The sequence below is a fragment of the Chiloscyllium plagiosum genome, chromosome 12, assembly GCF_004010195.1.
Source record: "Chiloscyllium plagiosum isolate BGI_BamShark_2017 chromosome 12, ASM401019v2, whole genome shotgun sequence".
NCBI lineage: Eukaryota > Metazoa > Chordata > Chondrichthyes > Orectolobiformes > Hemiscylliidae > Chiloscyllium > Chiloscyllium plagiosum.
In genome coordinates, this window is record NC_057721.1 from 67053252 (window position 1) to 67073820 (window position 20569).

The window sequence follows — 20569 nt, forward strand, 5'->3', positions numbered from 1 at the left end:
CTAATATCATGCTGGCCTTCATAACAAGAGGGATTGAGTATAAAAGCAAAGAGGTTCTTCTGCAGCTATACAGGGTCCTGGTGAGACCACACCTGGAGTATTGTGTGCAGTTCTGGTCTCCAAATTTGAGGAAAGACATTCTAGCTATTGAGGGAGTGCAGTGTAGGTTCACGAGGTCAATTCCTGGAACGGCGGGACTACCTTATGCTGAAAGACTGGAGCCACTGGGCTTGTATACCCTTGAGTTCAGAAGACTGAGAGGGGATCTGATTGAGACATATAAGATTATTAAAGGATTGGACACTCTGGAGGCAGGAAACATGTTTCTGCTGATTGGTGAGTGCCGAACCAGAGGACACAGCTTATAAATACGGGGTAGACCATCTAGGACAGGGATGAGGAGAAACCTCTTCACCCAGAGAGTGGTGGGTCTGTGGAATGCTCTGCCCCAGAGGGCAGTGGAGGCTCAGTCTCTGGATTCATTTAAGAAAGAGTTGGATAGAGCTCTCAAGGATAGTGGAATCAAGGGTTATGGAGATAAGGCAGGAACAGGATACTGATTAAGGATGATCAGCCATGATCATATTGAATGGTGGTGCAGGCTTGAAGGGCAGAATAGCCTACTCCTGCACCTATTGTCTATTGTCTATAAGTGTCTAGGGTGTTGGTGAGGCTATACCTGAAGTGTTGTGTATAGTTTTGGTTGCCATATTTAAAAAGGATTGGAGACAATTCAAGATGTGGAGGTGCTGGTGTTGGACTGAGGTGGACAAGTCAAAAATCACATAACAGAGGTTATAGTCCAACAGATTTGGACTTTCACCTGGAGACAATTCAAAAGAGATCCATTAAGCTGATTCTTGGAATGAAGGAGTTAACTTATTAAAAATGGCTAAACACGCGAGGTCTTTATTCATTAGTTTAGAAGAATAAAGGATGATATTATTCAAACTTACAAGAGTCTGGGATGGCTTGACAGGGTAGACATTGAGAAGGTGCATCCGCTAGAGGAGGATTCATGAACTAAAGGACATAGTTACAAATAAGGGGATATTGATTTAAAATTAAGATGCAAGAAATTTTGTCTCCCAGAACGTAGTAAATGTGTGGAATTCTTTATCCCAGAAAGTTGTGGTGACTAGATCATTGAAAATATTTAAAGAAGAGTCACGTACATTTTTGAAATATCAGGAAGTTGACAGCTGTAATGAGCTGGCATGAAGTCAGAGTAGAGGCTTGGGAAAGCTCAATCATGATATTGTTGAATGGTAGCGCAAGCCAAATAGCCTTTTCCTATTTCTTAAATTCTTAAGATGCTGTTTGAAAATATTGCAGAATTGGAGTATTATTTCCTGGTTCCTTGAACACAAACATCACTTGGAAATTGCTGGCTTTTCAGTCAAAGCTCTGGTCAAAATTTCAAGTCAAGCTTCTGTAGCGATAAGATTTGATCACACTAACAAGATGAATTGGCCACTTTTCACTGCCTTAGATGGCTAACTTTTCAGAGTAGGGGTCGTTCTTTTCACTGAATAGCCTGTCTTCCTGCGGTGCTTGTCTAGACTGCCTTGTGGGTTATCCTTGTCATACAATGAGGTGCTGAGACCCCCTCCAGCCTCTCTTGGTCATATAATGGCAGTATCAATGTCATTGCCACACATTGAGTTGAACAGAGGAAATCAACACACAATGGGGAAATATTTGATATCCCACCAAAACTTCAAGTTATGATTGTCAGACAGAATGGCTTTAAAATATTTGAAATCCCATCTTCAAGTAACCAATAGATCTAGTGACCATTGTTCTTTTTAAAACTCTTTAATCTGAAATGGTGAAGGGGATTGCACCTGGAAAATGCATTTGCATTTTTAAGTGACTTCCCAAATGTATTTGCAGATTTTCTGGGTCCACCCAGAGTTTTTAAAAAAGCAAAAGAAGGAAGCTAATTAGACAGGAGGCAAAAAAACTTCAGTTTCCCAAGCCGGTGAATCTTTTGCTGTTAAATTCTTAGAATATTTCAGGAGGGTGAGATGTCAGGAAGCTGCTTATGAATACTCATTAACACCCCAGCCAGCTGAAATTGCACTCATGGGTGTTTGTCAGCCAAACATAGGGAACACCTCTAATCACAAACAACCATGAACCTGGCAGAGCACAACAGACTTCTTTCAATCTCCAGTGAGTACAAAAAATTTCAATTACTCAGCTCCTTCACAATCAAGTTGTTTCTTTGCACAAAGCTTACAGTGTTGAGGGTGAAGTCTCTCAATGTTTTACATAGGAAGTTTCAGCCATATGCAGGATATTGTTGATAAAAATACTTGTTGTTAGGAGTGGAACAAGCTTGCCCAAGCGAAAGAGCCACAGTGATGGACTTCAGCAAACTTAGCCAAGGGCAGGCAAGTGGGGCTGAAGTCAAAACTCAGCTCAAAAAGTCATTTTGTGTTTCTGACCTTATCCCAAGCAAACCTTTGGTGAAAAGCTATCAGATATGTATCTTCTCATTAACTGTGATGAAAAGTCAATGATCTGATGGTGCGTGATCTGCTGAAAGCTACAGCTCCTTTTATATTTTAAGTATGAAGGTTAGGAGATGTGAGAGAGGCAGTACTGATCTGGAACCAGGAGAGTTACATTGATAGCTGTAATGAAGTGACCATAGAGTCATAGAGATGTACAGCATGGAAATAGACCCTTCAGTGCAACTCGTCCATGCCAACCAGATATCCCAACCCAATCTAGTCCCACCTGCCAGCACCCGGGCACTTCCCTCCAAACCCTTCCTATTCACATACCCATCCAGATGCTTTTTAAATGTTGCAATCGTACAATCCATCACCACTTCCTCTGGCAGTTCATTCCATGCACGTACCACCTTGCCTTTATTCTTGAAGGATTCATTCAATCTGTCTTGTCAATAAATGACATATGCTTCCTTCTTCTTCTTAAACAAATCCTCTATTTCTTTAGTCATCCAGCATTCTCTCCACCTACCAGTCTTCCCTTTCACCCTAACAGGAATATACTGTCTCTGGATTCTCGTTATCTCGTTTCTGAAGGCTTCCCATTTTCCAGCTGTGCTTTTACCTGAAAACATCTGCCCCCAATCAGCTTTTGAAAGTTCTTGCCTAATACCGTCAAAATTAGCCTTCCTCCAATTTAGAATTTCAACTTTTAGATCCAGTCTATCTTTTTCCGTCACTATTTTAAAACTAATAGAATTATGGTCGCTAGTCCCAAAGTGCTCCCCCACTGACATGTCAGTCACCTGCCCTGCCTTTTTCCCAAGAGTAGGTCAAGTTTTGCACCTTCTGTAGTAGGTACATCCACATACTGAATCAGTAAATTTTCCTGTATACATTTAATAAATTCCATTCCATCTAATAAAAGCAAATTTTTGCAGATGCTGGAATCTGAAACCAAAAAAGAGAAAATGCTGGAAAATCTCAGCAAGTCTGGCAGCATCTGTAAGGAGAGAAAAGAGTTGATGTTTCGAGTCTAACTGACCCTTTGTCAAAGCTAAAAAAGGAGAAATAGGGAGGTATTTATACTAGGCTGAGAGAAGGTGAGTCATGGCTCCAGAAGCAAATGTAGCAATAAAGAGGTGATAATGGCAGTGCATAGAGAGATTATAGAGAGATTAGGAGCTGTGAATGACCAAGGCTGAAGCCAGTGCTATGTGACAAAATATGTGGGGAATGGGGCGGATGGGTAAAGCAGAGGCAAAATGGAAAACAGGGGAGAAGGGTAGCAAAGGGGGGAAAAGGAGAGGAAAAAGGTGATGAGAGAGTGGGGAGCAAGAGAAAGAGAGGCAATCAAGAAGTAAGAGGTACAGAACAGTGAAGACCACATTGGGAACAATGAATGCAATAGACCAAATTGAAAGAGGTACAAGTGTACAAGTCAACGCAAACTGGAGGAACAGCATCTCATCTTCCGACTAGGCATGTTACAGCCTGCCAGTCTCAACACTGAATTCAACAACTTCAGATGATTACCCCATCTCGACACCTCTGTTTTCATTTTGCAATGTAATTTTATTGTTTTTTGTCTTTTTTATATATTTTTTTCACTGTTCTGTATCTCTTATTTCTTTCTCTTTCTCCCCACTCTCTCATCACCTTTTTCCTCTTCCCCCCTTTGCTACCCTTCTCCCCTGTTTTCCATTTTGCCTCTGCTTTACCCATCTGCCCCATCCCCCACATATTTTGTCACATAGCACTGGCTTCAGCCTTGGTCATTCACAGCTCCTAATCTCTCTATAATCTCTCTATGCACTGTCATTATCACCTCTTTATTGCTACCTTTGCTTCTGGAGCCATGACTCACCCTCTCTCAGCCTAGTATAAATACGTCCCCATTTCTCCTTTTTTTTAGCTGTGACAAAGGGTCAGTTAGACTCGAAACGTCAACTCTTTTCTCTCCTTCCAGATGCTGCCAGACTTGCTGAGATTTTCCAGCATTTTCTCTTTTTTGTTTCTTCTCCTTCTAAGCCTTTAACACTATGGCAGTCTCAATCTATGTCTGGAAAGTTAAAATCCCCTACCATAACCATTTTATTATTCTTACAGATAACTGAGATCTTACAAATCTGTTTCTCAATTTCCCGCTGACTATTAGGGGGTCAATAATACAATTCCAATAAGGTGATCATCCCTTTCTTATTTCTCAGTTCCACCCAAATAACTTAGCTGGATGTATTTCTGGGAATATCCTTCCTCAGTACAGCTGTAATACTATCCCTTATCAAAAACATGACTCCCCCTCCTTTCTTGCCTTCCTTTCTGTCCTTCCTGTAACATTTGTATCCTGGGACATTAAGCTTCTAGTCCTGTCCATCCCTGAGCCATGTTTCTGTAATTGCTGTGATATCCCTGTCCCATGTTCTTAACCATGTCCGGAGTTCATCTGCATTCCCTGCTAGGCCTCTTGCACTGAAATAAATGCAGTTTAATTTATCAGTCCTACCTTGTTCCCTGCTTTGTCCCTGCCTGCCCTGACTGTTTGGCTCACTTCTTTTCTCAACTCTAACAGTCTCAGATAGATCTCTTTCCTCACTCTCTCCCTGGGATGAGCATTGGTCATACATGAAACATCTGAAAGAGATGCCTGCCACTAATCCTTGTGCTGCTGTCCTCTGCAGCAGGAGCCTTACTATGTTATCTCATGTAAGCTTAAGAGCACAAAACATTGAGTAGCCAGTGGTACTTGAAGATCACTCATCCTCTTGTAGCACTGGAGGGAGCCAGATTGCCTTGAGCTATCTATGGACACAAACCACCATAGACACCTATGCCCAGGCTGCACTCATCTGTTAGAATCGCCTCCTGTTGCCATCATAGAGAAAAGAACTTCCCTTCTCTCCTGGACAGCCTTCAGAAGTAGCTCTAGAGAGGTTTCTCCAAAAACTGGCACAGCTTTTTTCCTGGTATCTGACATCTCCAAGAGCAAAGGGAATGATGATCAGAGGTTAAATGGTGTTAATGGATTGCAGAGAGTGAAGTGCTATCAGAATGCCTCTTAAATTTGGATATTGGAACTCAGAATATCTCAGTATATGGGCAGAAATTCCAGCTTATAAAAATTGGCATTTCACACTGTTAAGATTCCAGCTGATATTACTGTTGAACAAATCAGACCTCAGAACAAAATCTGTTTTAATAAAAAACAAAGAACTGCAGATTCTGGAAATGAGAAACAAAAGCAGAAATTGCTGAAGAAATTCAAAAAGTCTGGTAGCATCTGTGGAGAGTAGGCAGAGTCAATATTTTGAGTTAGTGACCCTTGTTCAAAACTCTTCAGTGTTGACTAATTACCATTTCTTGACATTCAATTGCATTATGACTAAATCCCATACTATCAACATCCTGGGGTTACCATTGACCAGAAACACAACTGAGTAGCTAAATAAATACAACGGCTACAAGAGCAGGTCAGAGGTTAGGAATCCTGCAGTGAGCAATTCAATTCCAGATTCTGCAAAGCCTATCCACCAAATACAAGGCACAGGTCAGGAATGTGATGGAATATTCCTCACTAGTCTGGATGACTGCATCTCCAACAACACCCAAGAAGCTTGACACCTTTCAGGATAAAGCAATCCACTTGATTGGCACCACATACATAAACATCTACTGCCTTCATTACCAATACAAAACAGTCTTATCATGTACAACATGCACTGCAGAAAATCACCAAGGGTCCTTAGACAACACCTTTCAAACACACAGCCGCCACCATTCAGAAGGACACAGGCAGCAGAGACATGGGTACACCACCATCTACAAGTTCCTCTCCAAACAATGCACCAACCTAACTTGGAAACATATCACTATTCTTTGAGTGTCACTGGGTTTAAATCTCTGAACTCCATCTCTCCTACGGTCTATATATAACACATGGACTGCAGCAGTTCAAGAAGGTAGCTCACCACCACCTTCTCAATGGTAACCAAGATTGGGCTATAAATGCTGGCTATCCAGAGACTCCCACATCCCATAGATGAATAAAAAACACTGACAATTTGTAAACCTCTTACAGGGCAAACCAATTCCCACTTCAACCCCAGGCTCTCTCTCATCCATATTGGTTTTTTAAAAATCTGCATTCCAGAAATGCTGACAAAGTAGTCATTAAAATTCCTCCAAGACACAGACCAAAACATCACACATCACTAGTTCCCCAAGTAAACTCTAACATAAATTATATTAATATATAATTCAGTAATACATAATTTCAAAAACTCTACATTGATATGTATTTAAATCATACACCTTACAACATAACACACACATGCACATGTCACAAGCTGCGAGGAACATAATTGTAGACAAAAGTCCAACCTGTCCTTAGATGCAGGTCCTTCTCCTTTTTCAGGCCTACCTTGGCACTGAGACTCAGAAGAAAAATATTCTATTCATTGTCTCTGTCGATTCTGTAACAAAATAAAAAGTGTTGTCTGAGTTGAATTTGAAGGAATTGTGTGGCCTGGAGGTGATATTGTGACCTTTGCCTTTAGTTTTTGGTAGGGTGACAAAGCAATAACCAGAATACAGCATCCCTCCTGCCCTGTTCTAACCAGCATTGCCTGTCTGACCTGAGGATCAAGAGGCAGTCCCTCAGTCTAGAAGCAATAATATTTCAGGGTGTCCTTTAAAACAAGCGCCAGAACATCCTTCAGAGTCAGGGTCTGCCCCCATCACCCCAAGACATTCTGGCCTAGGCTATCGATTTGCCAGCCAACGGATAATTGGCCATTAGGTATACAATCACAGCAGGAACATGGGGTACAGCATCCGTTTTATCCACTTCCACGTCTCTGGTGTAAGGCCACTGTCTATCATTAAATTCAGTACTGTTTCTAAATGGGCGGTGATCATCATTCCAATCATGATTCCTCATTGTATTTTAGACATATCCTTTTGCTCCCTCTTTCCCTCCCACTCTTATTTCAGACTGTGTTCAATTGCCTTTCTATCGCTTAAGTTTCACTTCTGAAGAACTGTATTCACTTGAAACACTATCTTAGCTCTTGTCCCATTCACTTATGCTAACTGACCTGTTGTACATTTTTAGCATTTGCTCCTTTTGTTTAAGGTTGCCAACAATTGCCGTCCTCTGTTTTCACTTGTATGTGGTACTTAGAAGGGAAGGGAGGAAAGAACTATTGAAGTGGTCACCCACGGACTGTGAAACAATTAACAATGATGAGCCAAGCCTTCCTTCATGAGAAATGTTCTTTAATGAATAGGTTAAACTCTCACTAACAGTGTGCAAAAATATTTAGTATGCATGTCATGTTAACAGATTTCAGGAATCAAAGATTCAGATTCATGACATTGGAGAGATGAAGGAGATCATAGAAATTGTTAAAGTTACATTCCCTCGCATTCAGTTTCTGTTGTATGTCTCTTTCCCCATTCCTACTAGCCAATTATATTCTCATTCAATCTGTTAAATACAGCTCAAAACAAAACTATAAAATAAATTCAAAAATATCCTTCATGCCTAGAACAGAAAATAACTAAACCATTACTGAAGTTACTACCTTAAATAGATATGGAAACCAGAAACCATGGGCGGCACGGTGGCACAGTGGTTAGCACTGCTGCCTCACAGCGCCAGAGGCCCGGGTTCAGTTCCTGCCTCAGGCGACTGACTGTGTGGAGTTTGCACGTTCTCCCCATGTCTGCGTGGGTTTCCTCTGGGTGCTCCGGTTTCCTCCCACAGTCCAAAGATGCGCAGGTCAGGTGAATTGGCCATGCTAAATTGCCCGTAGTGTTAGGTAAGGGGTACATGTAGGGGTATGGGTGGGTTGCGCTTCGGCAGGGTGGTGTGGACTTGTTGGGCCGAAGGGCCCGTTTTTTTCCACACTGTAAGTAATCTAATCTAATCTAAAAAAAAACTTTCTGCAGAATATTTATTTTGCTTTGGCACTGCATCAGCTACCTGGATCATTTACGGCAAACACTGCCAATTACTATTACTGTTCATTGCACAAATTTTTGTTTACAATCGCACTATATTTCAACACACAAAATCGTAGATAAGAAAGTCTTTTAAAAATCATCCCCATGTTACGCAGCATGTGTCTTTCGAGTGGTAAATGCAACGCCCATGCTTTCCACAGAAGGACATGCTGCACTGCAGCTTTTGTATTTGTGTAGGTGGGTCAGAGGTATAATGAATGGAAAGATCCAAGCAGACATTGCAGTTATATCTTTGTTAAAAATTCAAGTCTCTCCTCAAACAGACAGTTTTTAATGCTTGTCAAAAGTTCTTTTATTGCAATCTTTCTCCAAACCAAATAGATGACAACAGTGGTTCAATTTGCTCTCCCACTCAGTATTATACCAACAATCATAATGCTGTATGGTTAATCAGATTGAGGATTGACCTTCTGTTTCATTCAGCCCAAAGAGGTTTTCAAGGAAATTTTTTAGTAAGGTGAATGGATAATAGTTTGGAATATGGCCACAGTTGGCGAGGCCAGTATTTATTACCCAACCTTGATTGTCCTGTCTAGATGATAGAGTGCCTTGCAAGTTGCTAGTCTGTATAGGTGTGTAAGGGGAAGGCAAATGGTATGTTGATCTTCATAGCATGAGGATTTGAGTACAGGAGCAGGAATGTCTTGCTGCAGTAATAAAGAGTTTTGGTGTGGCGGCTCTGGGAGTATTGTATGCTGTGATTTTTTAATATGAGGACAAATGTTCTTACTAGAGATTGAGTGCATCAAAGGTTTACCAGACTGATTCCTGGGGTGTCAAGACTAACTATGAGAAGAGATTGAATTTGTTTAGGATTATATTTACTGGAGGTCGGAAGAGGATGGGGGTGGATCCCATAAAAACCCATAAAATTCTAACAGGATGAGAAGAGGTAGATGCAGGAAGGATATTCCTGATGACGGAGAGTCTAGGACCAGGATCTCAGTCTAAGGATACAGGGTCAACCATTTAGAACTGAGATGAAGAGAATTTCTTTCACTCAGAGAGGAGTAAGCCTGAGGAATTCACTGACACAGAAAACAGTTGTGACTGAAATATTGTATGATTTCAATAAGGAGTTGAACATTGTTCTTGAGACTAAAGCAATCAGAGGACATGGGAGAAAAGCAGGAACAGACTATTGAGTTGAATGAACAGCCATGATTATAATTAATGTCAAAGCAGGGTTGAAGGGTTAAATAGCTGACTCCTGCTTCTTTTTTCTATGTTTCTTTGTTTGCAATGAAGATATTCACACCCAGATTTTGGTTAGGGAGTTGCAGGATGGTTCCCAGTGACAATGAAAGAAAAGATTTGTGATAAGCATCCATGTCAAATGCCATGTGATTTGGAAATTTGTTGTGATACTGTTCCAATATTTTTGATGTTCCAGGTTGTAAATGTCTTAGACTTGGGAGTGCTGCTAAACAAGCATTGGGGAGTTGCTGGATTTGTTCTGTAGGCATATTCACTGTAGCTACTTAAACTGCTGATGGATGTGACAAATGTTTAGACTAGTGGAAGAGGCCCGGATCACGAGTGCATTGTCTGATTGGTGTCAGCTCCTTGAGTGTTATTCCAGCTGATAGTTTATACCAGAGAGATGTTGTGTCTCCGCTGGTCATCAAATCTATTCTTATCCCATTTTGCTACACTCTGCTGTTTAACTTGATTCAATGCCACCTTTTATTGAGCCCTCTGCTAAGGGAAAATGTTCCTTCCTATCTAAGCTGCCTATGCTTTTAGAAGCTTGTACAGCTCTATCAGATCCTCTCTCAGCTTTCTCTGAAAGGAAAACAATCTAGCCTCTCTTCCTCGCTGAAACTCTAAACCAGACAACATCCTGGTGAATCTCCTCTGTACGCTGAGTAATGGGAATCTGGCATTCAAACCCTGTAAGGATGGCAGAGGCAGAAATTCTCACAACATTCAAAAAATATTTAAGTCATAGGTGTAATGCCAAGGCATACAGGACCACGGGCCAAGTGCTGGAAAATGGGTGTAGGAATGGTTGTTTTTGACTGGTGCAGGTGCAATGGGCAAAAGGGCCTTTGGTGTCCTGTAAAACACTGTGCCCCTCACTTAGTTCAATCGCATCTTCCTATAGCATGGTGATGACGATTGTACAAAATATTCCTGCTGTGGACTAACTAACAATTTATACAGCTCCATTGTAACCTTCCTGCTCTTGTATTCAGTACTTTGACTACTAAAGGAGAGTACCACAGGAGCCTTTTTATCCACTTTATCAAACTTCTACATGCATGTCTGGATCATTAAGGTATGCTACAAACAGTAGGGAACCGAGCAGTGAACTTTATGTCAGTGGATGTAGACAAAACATACTTCAAACTTCATCCTCTTCCTCTGCCAATAAACCAATTTTGGACCCAATTTGTCAAGTTGCTCTGGATCATCTGGACCTTACCTTCTTAGAGTCATAGAATCCCTATTTAGCCAATCACATCCACACTGCTCCTCTGAAGACCTTCCCATCCAGACTCACTCCCCCTCCTATATTATCTATGTTTGTCTACATTCCCATGGTTAATCCACCTAGCCTGCACATCCCTGGACACTATGGGGAATTTAGCATGGTCAATCCACCTAACCTGCACATCTTTGTACTGTAGGAGGAAATCGGAGCACCCAGAGAAAGCCCACACAGACACTGGGAGCATGTGCAAACTCCACACAGAGGGTGGAATCGCCCGAGGCTGGAATCAAGCCTTGGCCCCGGCACTGTGAGGGAGCTTTGCTAACCACTGAGCCACCATGCTGCCCTTGACCAATCTCTCATGCAGCATTTTATCAGCATTAGATGGCACTTATCATACTCCCCTCATCCACACACTTAGTCACCTCCTCAAAAAAATCAATCAATCCTCTCAGTTGCATCCAGCCTGGCAAATGAATGATATCCCATTATACTTCTGATGTCCATCGGACAAAGTTTAGCTAATGCACTTAATTTTTCTATACCTTTTGTTACATGCTACTCTCATCTACACAATTTACACTCCCTTCTGATTTATAAAACTTGCAAACTTAGATATCGACATTTATTTATTCAACTAAATTACATTGTATAAACAAAATGAAAAAACTACCACAATCAAACCAAAGTGACCACAAAGTGATCCATGAACTGTAAATTTGTTCAGCTTGTTTAGGCCTCTTTAAGCTTTTCACGTCATAGTGTCAGAGTCATACAGCATTGAAACAGGACTTTTGGCCAACTCGTCCATGCTGAACAGGTTTCCTAAAGTGAACTAGATCTATCTGTCTGCATGTGTTCCATATGCCTCAAAACCTTTCCAATTCATGTACCTGTCCAAACGTCTTTTAAATATTGTAATTGTACCTGCCCCTACCACTTCCTCAGGCAGTTTGTTCCATTTACATGCCACTCACTTTGTGAAAACATTGCCCCTCAGGTCCTGTTTAAGTCTTTCCCCTCTTACCATAAACCAATACCTTCCAGTTTTGGACTCCACTACCCTGGGGAAAAGACCTTGGCTATTCACCTTATCTGTGCCCCTCATGATTTTATAAACCTCTAGAAGGTCACCCCTCAGCCTCCGACACTCCAGGGAAAAAACATACCAGCTTATCCTTATAACGCAAACTCTTGGTGACATCCTTGTAAATTTTTTTTTGCATTCTTTACAGTTTAAGAACATTCTTCCGATCGCCGGATGACCATGGCACTCCAACAGTGGCCGTACCAAAAACTGCCTTCCCACCTGGACATAATCTCACTGGGTCGGTCAGTACCCCAAATTAAAAATGACAAGCAATAAATCATCAGTTTTAAATAAAATCAAGGGTTAGTTTCTTATACAACTATTGCTGAAAAAGAAACATAATTATTACCTACGATATGGAGGTAAAGATTAAAAATAGGCACTGGCAAAAGATAGCAATAAAGATTAAAGTAATATCAGTTTGGTATCATTGCAAGCCTGTTACTAGCTTGAAGATTCTCTTTCCAAAGTGAATGCTGAAATATTGAATCAGCTGCAAAGGTCTCCGTAATCAAACATTTGGCGGTACTTGCACAAGTGGACTCAATAAGTCTAGCAGGGTTTGAGAGAGAGTGGGTTCTTGGTCCTCACTAGTTCTGTGGTTACTGCACCTACGGATTGTCTGGAATTTTCAAACAAAATTGTGTTTAATTTCTGAAAAGCTTTCCTTACATACTTAGAGTTCTTCTTGAAGTTCTCATGAACGTACGTCTCAAGGCCTATCTTCTACAGATCAAAACCTAAGACAGCTACTATGTTAATGTTAGTAAATCATTATCAAACCAAGCAAAATCAGTTATGTAGAAATTTCCTCTGAGTCATCTACTCCCCTGTTTTCTCAGAACCTTTGAATTCTCCGAAGTTGTAAAAAGATTCATGATGCTGTCCATGAGTTAACCAAATTCAAAATGTCTCACTTTGTGATTGCTGCTGAGATAATCAATCTGCATGTTTTTTGGTTGATAGTGTATCAATAGGAGCAGTTATGTGACTTCCAGAAACCATCTTCTAGTTACCTCATTCATTTTAATAAGTCAGAATAGTTTTTTGTCATAAAACATAAAGTTGCATAATTGTGACAAAACATTAAGGCCCTCAAGACAGAAGCCTGTCAAACTTCCTGGCAGAATGTCTGGGCCCCACTGGGAGAATACTCCCCACTGAAAGGCTCTGGGCCTTGTGCTGTTTCTCAACTCCATTGCTGTCATTGCCTATTTTAGTTGAATTGTGATCAGGACCATCTCCATGCAATGCAAGGTCTCTCTGCCTTCATCGGTGCAAGAACAGCCACATAGAACATAGAGCATAGAACATAGAACATAGAACAATACAGCGCAGAACAGGCCCTTCGGCCCTCGATGTTGCGCCGACCTGTGAACTATTCTCAGCTCGTCCCCCTACACTATCCCAAAATTATCCATGTGCTTATCTAAGGATTGTTTAAATCTCCCTAATGTGGCTGAGTTGACTACCTTAGCAGATAGAGCATTCCCCGCCCTTACCACTCTCTGCGTAAAGAACATGCCTCTGGCATCAGTCTTAAATCTATTACCCCTCAATTTGTAGTTATGCTGTCTCGTACAAGCTGACGTCATCATCCTAGGAATAAGTCTTTTTCTGTCTACCCTATCTAATCCTCTGATCATCTTGTATGTCTATCAAATCTCCCCCTTAGCCTTCTTCTTCTCAATGAGAAAAGACCCAAGTCTCTCAGCCTTTCCTCATAAGACCTTCAGACCAGGCAACATCCTGGTAAATCTCCTCTGCACCTTTTCCAATGTTTCCACATCCTTCCTTTAATGGGACAACCAGAACTGTACACACTATTCCAAGTGTGACCGCACCAGCGTTTTGTCTTGTTGCAGCATGATATTGCGGTTCCGGAACTCAATCCCTCTACCAATGAAACCTAACACACCGTATGCCTTTTTAACAGCACTATCCACCTGGGTGGCAACTTTCAGGGATCTATGCACATGGACTCCAAGATCCCTCTGCACCTCCACACTACCAAGAGCCTTTCCATTGACCCAGGACTTTGCCATCCTGTTATTCTTCCCAAAGTATGTCAGCTTACATTTAGCTGCATTGAACTCCATTTTCCACCTCTCAGCCCAATTTTGCAGTTTATCCAAATCCCCCACAACCTGTAACATTCTCCCAAACTGTCCACTACTCAACCGACTTTAGTGTCGTCTGCAAATTTACTAATCCATCCACCTATGCCTGCGTCTAAGTCATTTATAAAAATGACAAACAGCAGTGGTCCCAAAACAGATCCTTGTGGAACACCACTAGTAACTGGACTCCAGGCTGAATATTTTCCATCAATCACCACTCACTGCCTTTTTCCAGAAAGCCAGTTTCTAATCCAAACTGCTAAATCACCCTCAATTCCATGCCTCTGTATTTTCTCCATAAAACCCAATCTTTTTCTCTACCCTATTTGATTGCCTCATGCTCTGCTTTGGATCTCCATATGTGATGCTGTTATCTTTGTACGTCTTCATGTCACCTCAGGTGTCGGTGGCAGCCATCCCCAAAAGCATCATATCACTATCGTGTTGGCAGAAGTGGCATCCACTTGTGGCCATTTTGAGAATTAAGTTCATTAAGTTTTCAAGATATTCTGGCAATCTGATAGGGGAGATGGATCTATTCCCATTGGTTGTGGAGGCTAGGACTAGGAAATACAACCAAAATGTTAGAATCTGCTATTAGTGTATCCACCAAAGGCCTAGGATCAGTGATTGCCCCAAGACCATACATGAGTAGGGAGCAGATGAGAGGAGAGAGAGCCATTGGTTGGTGGGCGGTGAGTGGAGTGGGCAGCAAAAGCTGAGGAGTGGATTTCAGCAGGTCTCCCCCTCCCGGTGCTCAGTCCATCAATCAAACACAGAATGTCTTTGAATAAGGGATTGACCTGGAGTTTGCTGAGCTTCCAGATGAGGTCTTTAAATGGATATTAATACCCTCAAAGGCTTCAATTCATGCCTGAGCAGTAATATTGACCATGAACGTTCCTGCCCTGGTCTAAATCTGGCCAGAGGCAGAAAGGTGGCAGGATCCTTACCTGACACACCTTGACCCAGTTAAATTCCTCCCACATCCCAACTTGATCAGGTGAGGTAGGATAAAACTAAGAACATGCTGGATGCTAGAGTTCTGAAATAACACTCAAATTACTGGAGATGCTGGCAGCATCTATGGAGAGAAAGCGGATTTAACATTCCCAGTCCAGTAACCCTTCTTCAGAAGGTTGAGTGCCTTAAATTGAGTGCCTCTCCATCTCCATTAATGACGACCGACTTGACACTGACATTTTTTACAAACCCACCGACTCCCACAACTACCCGTAACAAGGACAGAACGCCCCAGGTGCTCACCTTCCATCCTACCAACCTACGCATAAACCAAATCATCCGCCGACATTTCCGCCACCTCCAAAAAGACCCCAACACCAGAGATATATTTCCCTCCCCACCCCTTTCCGCCTTCCACAAAGACCGTTCCCTCCGTGACTACCCGGTCAGATCCACGCCCCCCAACAACCCACCCTCCCATCCTGGCACCTTCCCCTGACACTGTAGAAATTGCAAAACCTGCGCCCACACCTCCTCCCTCACCTCCATCCAAGGCCCTAAATGAGCCTTCCACATCCATCAAAGTTTTACCTGCACATCCACCAATATCATTTATTGTATCCGTTGCTTCCGATGTGGTCTCCTCTACATTGGGCAGACTGGGCGCCTCCTAGCACAGCACTTTAGGGAACATCTCCGGGACACCCGTACCAATCAACCACACCGCCCTGTGGCCCAACATTTCAACTTCCCCCTCCCACTCTGCCGAGGACATGGAGGTCCTGGGCCTCCTTCACCGCTGCTCCCTCACCACCAGACACCTGGAGGAAGAACGCCTCATCTTCCGCCTCGGAACACTTCAACCCCAGGGCATCAATGTGGACTTCAACAGCTTCCTCATTTCCCCTTCCCCCACCTCACCCTAGTTCTAAACTGCCAGCTCAGCACTATCCCCATGACTTGTCCTACCTGCCTGTCTTCTTTTCCACCTATCCACTCCACCCTCCTCCCTGACCTATTACCTTCATCCCCTCCCCCACTCACCTATTGTACTCTATGCTACTTTCTCCCCACCCCCACCTTCCTCTAGCTAATCTCTCCACCCTTCAGGCTCTCTGCCTTTATTCTTGATGGAGGTCTTTTGCCCGAAACGTCGATTTTACTGCTCCTCGGATGCTGCCTGAACTGCTGTGCTCTTCCAGCACCACTAATCCAGAATCTGGTTTCCAGCATCTGTAGTCATTGTTTTTACCTGCCTTAAATTCCACCTGAGCTGATAGAAATTTAGAACATCCATCCACAAATGGCAATTGATGTTCCTTTTAAATCTGGGATTGAAAATTTCTATTAGCCAGAGATAGGGTGGGTTATGGAGTAAATGTAGGTTTAAGGAATTAGGTCACATATTAATCATGGCACAACAGCATCAAGGGGCTAACCAGCTTTTTCCTATTCCTATATTCTGCGATGCTGGGAATGAGCTTTGATGTTCACTCTGAACCACTTCCTGCCTCCCTGATGCCTCCCTGTGTCTGAGTTTTGACCAGGGCACTATATTCAATAAGCATTACTCTGTCCGACTTATACTTTATAATTTTGTTTATATCATTTAGCATTCTTTTTGCTTTATTGATCACTTAGTCAATCAGACGTGATGAACTCAAATCTACTAAAAACCTTCAATTGGTTTCAAAACGTTTTGTTAGTTCAACAGAATGGAGTGCTTATGTCACCTGTATACCTTTCCTTTATCCAACCTTTATGCTGGTGTTAAGTTTCATTTGACAAACTTCTGCCCACTTACATGCCCCACTTGTCTCTTTTTGCAGTTTACTATCTGTCTGTTCTCCTGACTAATAATCGCAGCTGGCAGCAGTCAATTCCAGAACATCTTTTAAAAGATTCCACGTGAGAAATTCTCAACTAAAATGAGTCGTTTTGATTATTTTCTGTCCATGCCCATGACATTCTAATCATCTCTACACCTGAACCCCCTTTGTTTCTCAATTGTTTCTAGTTTTCCACCATTTGCAAACCTGTCACACCTGGGGTTGCGCAGCAAAATATCAAGCTCTAATATTCCTGGAGTCATCACAAAAGTTAAAGATTTTATAAAAGTAGGCAAATTTCCTAATTTATCGTCCTTTTAGACCCAGATTAAAAAGAATTGCTATATATTACAAAATGTACATTCTGATGGCGATATTAATGGAGATGCATTAGTGTTTACCATGGAGAAGGATGTAGTAACCCTGTAGATAGAGTATGTTGGGAAATAATAGCAACATCTTGAAATATGTCCATATTACGGAGGTGCTGAACATCTTAAAACGCATAAAGATGGATAAATCCCCTAGACCTGAGTAGGTGTATCCCAGAACTCTGTGGGAAGCTAGGAAAGTGATTGCTGGGTCCCTTGCTGAGATATTTGTATCATCGATAGTCACAGGTGAGGTGCCAGAAGATTGGAGGTTGGCCAGTATTTAAGAAACGTGGTAATGAAAAGCCAGGGGACAATAGAAAAGTGAGACTGACCTCGGTGGTGGGCAAGTTGTTGGAGGGAATCCTGAGGGATAGGATTTACATGTATTTGAAAAGGCAAGGACTGATTAGGGATAGTCAACATGGCTTTGTGCTTGGGAAACCATGTCTCGCTAACTTGATTGAGTTTTTTGAAGAAGTAATGAAGAAGATAGATGAGGGCAGAATGGTGGACATGATTTCTATGGACTACAGTAAGGCATTTGATAAGTTTCCTCATGGTAGGCTGGTTAGCAAGGTCAGATCATATGGAGTACAGGGGCAACTAGCCATTTAGAGACAGCTTTGGCTCAAAGCTGGGAGACAGAGGTGGTGGTAAAGGGTTGTTTTTTAGACTGGAGGCCTGTGACCTGTGGTATGCCACAAGGATCGGTGCTGGGTCCTCTACTTTTTGACATTTACATAAATGATTTGGATGTGAACATAGGAGATATGGTTAGTAAGTTTGCAGACGACACCAAAATTGGAGGTGTAGTGGATAGCGAGGAAGGTTATCTTAGAGTACAATGTGATTTTGATTAGATGGATCAATGGGCCAAGGAGTAGCAGATGGAGTGTAATTTAGAGAATTGTGCAGTGCTGCACTTTGGAAAAGCAAATCAGGGCAGGATTTATACAAGTAATGGTAAGACCCTGGGGAGGGTTGCTGAACAAAGAGACCTTGGAGTGCATGTCCATAGTTCTTTGAAAGTGGAGTCACAGGTAGACAGGATAGCAAAGGTGGTGTTTGGTATGCTTTCCTTTATTGATCAGAGCATTGAATACAGGAGTTGAGAGGTCATGCTGCGGCTGTACAAGACATTGAGTTGGCCACTTTTGGAATACTGGGTGCAATTCTCGTCTCCCTCCTATCGGAAGGATGTTGTGAAACATGAAAGCATTCATAAAAGGTTGGAGCGTTTGAGCTATAGGGAGAGGTTGAATAGGTTGGGATTGTTTTCTCTGGAGCGTCGGAGGCTGAGAGGCGACCTTACAAAGGTTTACAAAATCATGAGAGGCATGGATAAGGTCAATAGGCAAGGTCTTTTCCCTGGGATGGGAGAGTCCCAAACTAGAGGGCATAGGTTTAGGGTGAGAGGGAAACATTTAGAAGAGACTTTTGTGCGACAACATTTTCACACAGAGGGTGGTGTGTGAATGGAATGAGTTGCCAGCAGAAGTGATGGAGGCTGGTACAATTACAACATTTCAAAGGCATCTGGATAGGTATATGAATAGAAAGGGTTTGAAGGGAAATGGGCCAAATGCTAGTAAATGGGACTAGATTTATTTAGGATATCTGGTCAGTATGGACAGGTTGGACCAAATGGTCTGTTTCCATGCCATACAGCTCTGTGACTCTCTGAATGATTCTATGATGATGCTGTAGGACTCCTCAATAAGCAAACGTTCAAAGTCAGCAATGTCAAGGAAACAAAAATAAGAACTCAGATTTTCCCAACTTAATGTGAAAACACATTGAGTTTCACAGACACATTGATAATACCTAGCTTAACCTATAGTCACAGAGGTCTACAGTACAGAAAAAGGCCTGTCCACTACAGTCAAAAATAATCACCTAAGTATTCTAATCTCATTTTCCAGCACTTGCTCCAATAGCCTTATATGCCTTGGCATTGCCAGTGCACATCTAAATACCTTTTAAATGTTATGAAAGTTTCTGCCTCTACCACCCTTACAAGGGGTGAGTTCCAGATTCCCATCACCTCTGGATGAGAAAGGTTTTCCTCACATCTCCTCTAACATTTCTGCCTCTTACCTTAAATCTACCCTCACCAGCCACTGGTCCTTCCATCAAGGGAAAACATGATTTCCTGTCTACCCTATTTATGTCCTCCCCTTAATAAAACCATGCTGACTGTTCTTAATGAATCTCTGCCTCTCAAAATGCATCCCTCAGAATTTCTTCCAATAGTTTCCCCAACACTGAGATTAGACTGAAGGGCCTATAGTTTCCTGACTTATCCATCTCATCCTTTTTGATTAATGGTACCACATTGGTTATCCTCCACTCCTCTGGTACCTCTCCTGCAGCCAGAGAGGAATAAACTGTTAACTCACTGTTAACAATTTACACTCCTCCACTGCCTTTGATTTTTTGCTGCTTGCAGTTTCACATCGAGTGCTGAAAGAATGTCAGACTGGAAAGCAGGTTTTCTTCAGCCAAATGTTGGAAAGGCTGAAGACAAAGGCAGCAGTCCTCATTACCAGCTCCATTCCATATTCACTGACCCTTTCCTTCTCTTTGATCACTGTCTCAGTCTGAGGTGGCAAACTTGCCATGCTTTATGACCATGCATCCAGTGCATACACAGTTTATCAGTAAGACTGCCTCCCTCTGAAATCTTTCTCATCATTGAACCTTGCTCAGCTCATCTTCTACTGAAACTTTCATTGATGCCTTTGTTCCCTCCAGGTCTTCAATATTCCAGTGTTCTCCAGGACAACTTCTCATCTTACATCATTCTCCAATCACTGCAGTCCTTAGCCCAACATATGCCAAAACTTGGTTACCCTCACCCCATTCTCTACAACCTGCAATGGCTCTAGTCCAGCAATGCCAAGATATTTAAAATTCTCATCATGCTTTTTGAATACATCACTGTCTTACTTCTTGCCGTCTCTTTGGGGCCCTCAAAAGCTATAATGTACCCAGATTTCTGCATTCCGTTAATTCTAGCCACTGCATATCATAGAGTCATAGAGATGTACAGCATGGAAACAGACCCTTCGGTCCAACCTGTCCATGCCGACCAGATATCCCAACCCAATCTACTCCCACCTACCTGTACCCGGCCCATATCCATCCAAACCCTTCCTATTCATATACCCATCCAAATGCCTCTTAAATGTTGCAATTGTACCAGACTCCACCACATCCTCTGGCAGCTCATTCCATACACGTACCACCCTCTGTGTGAAAAAGTTG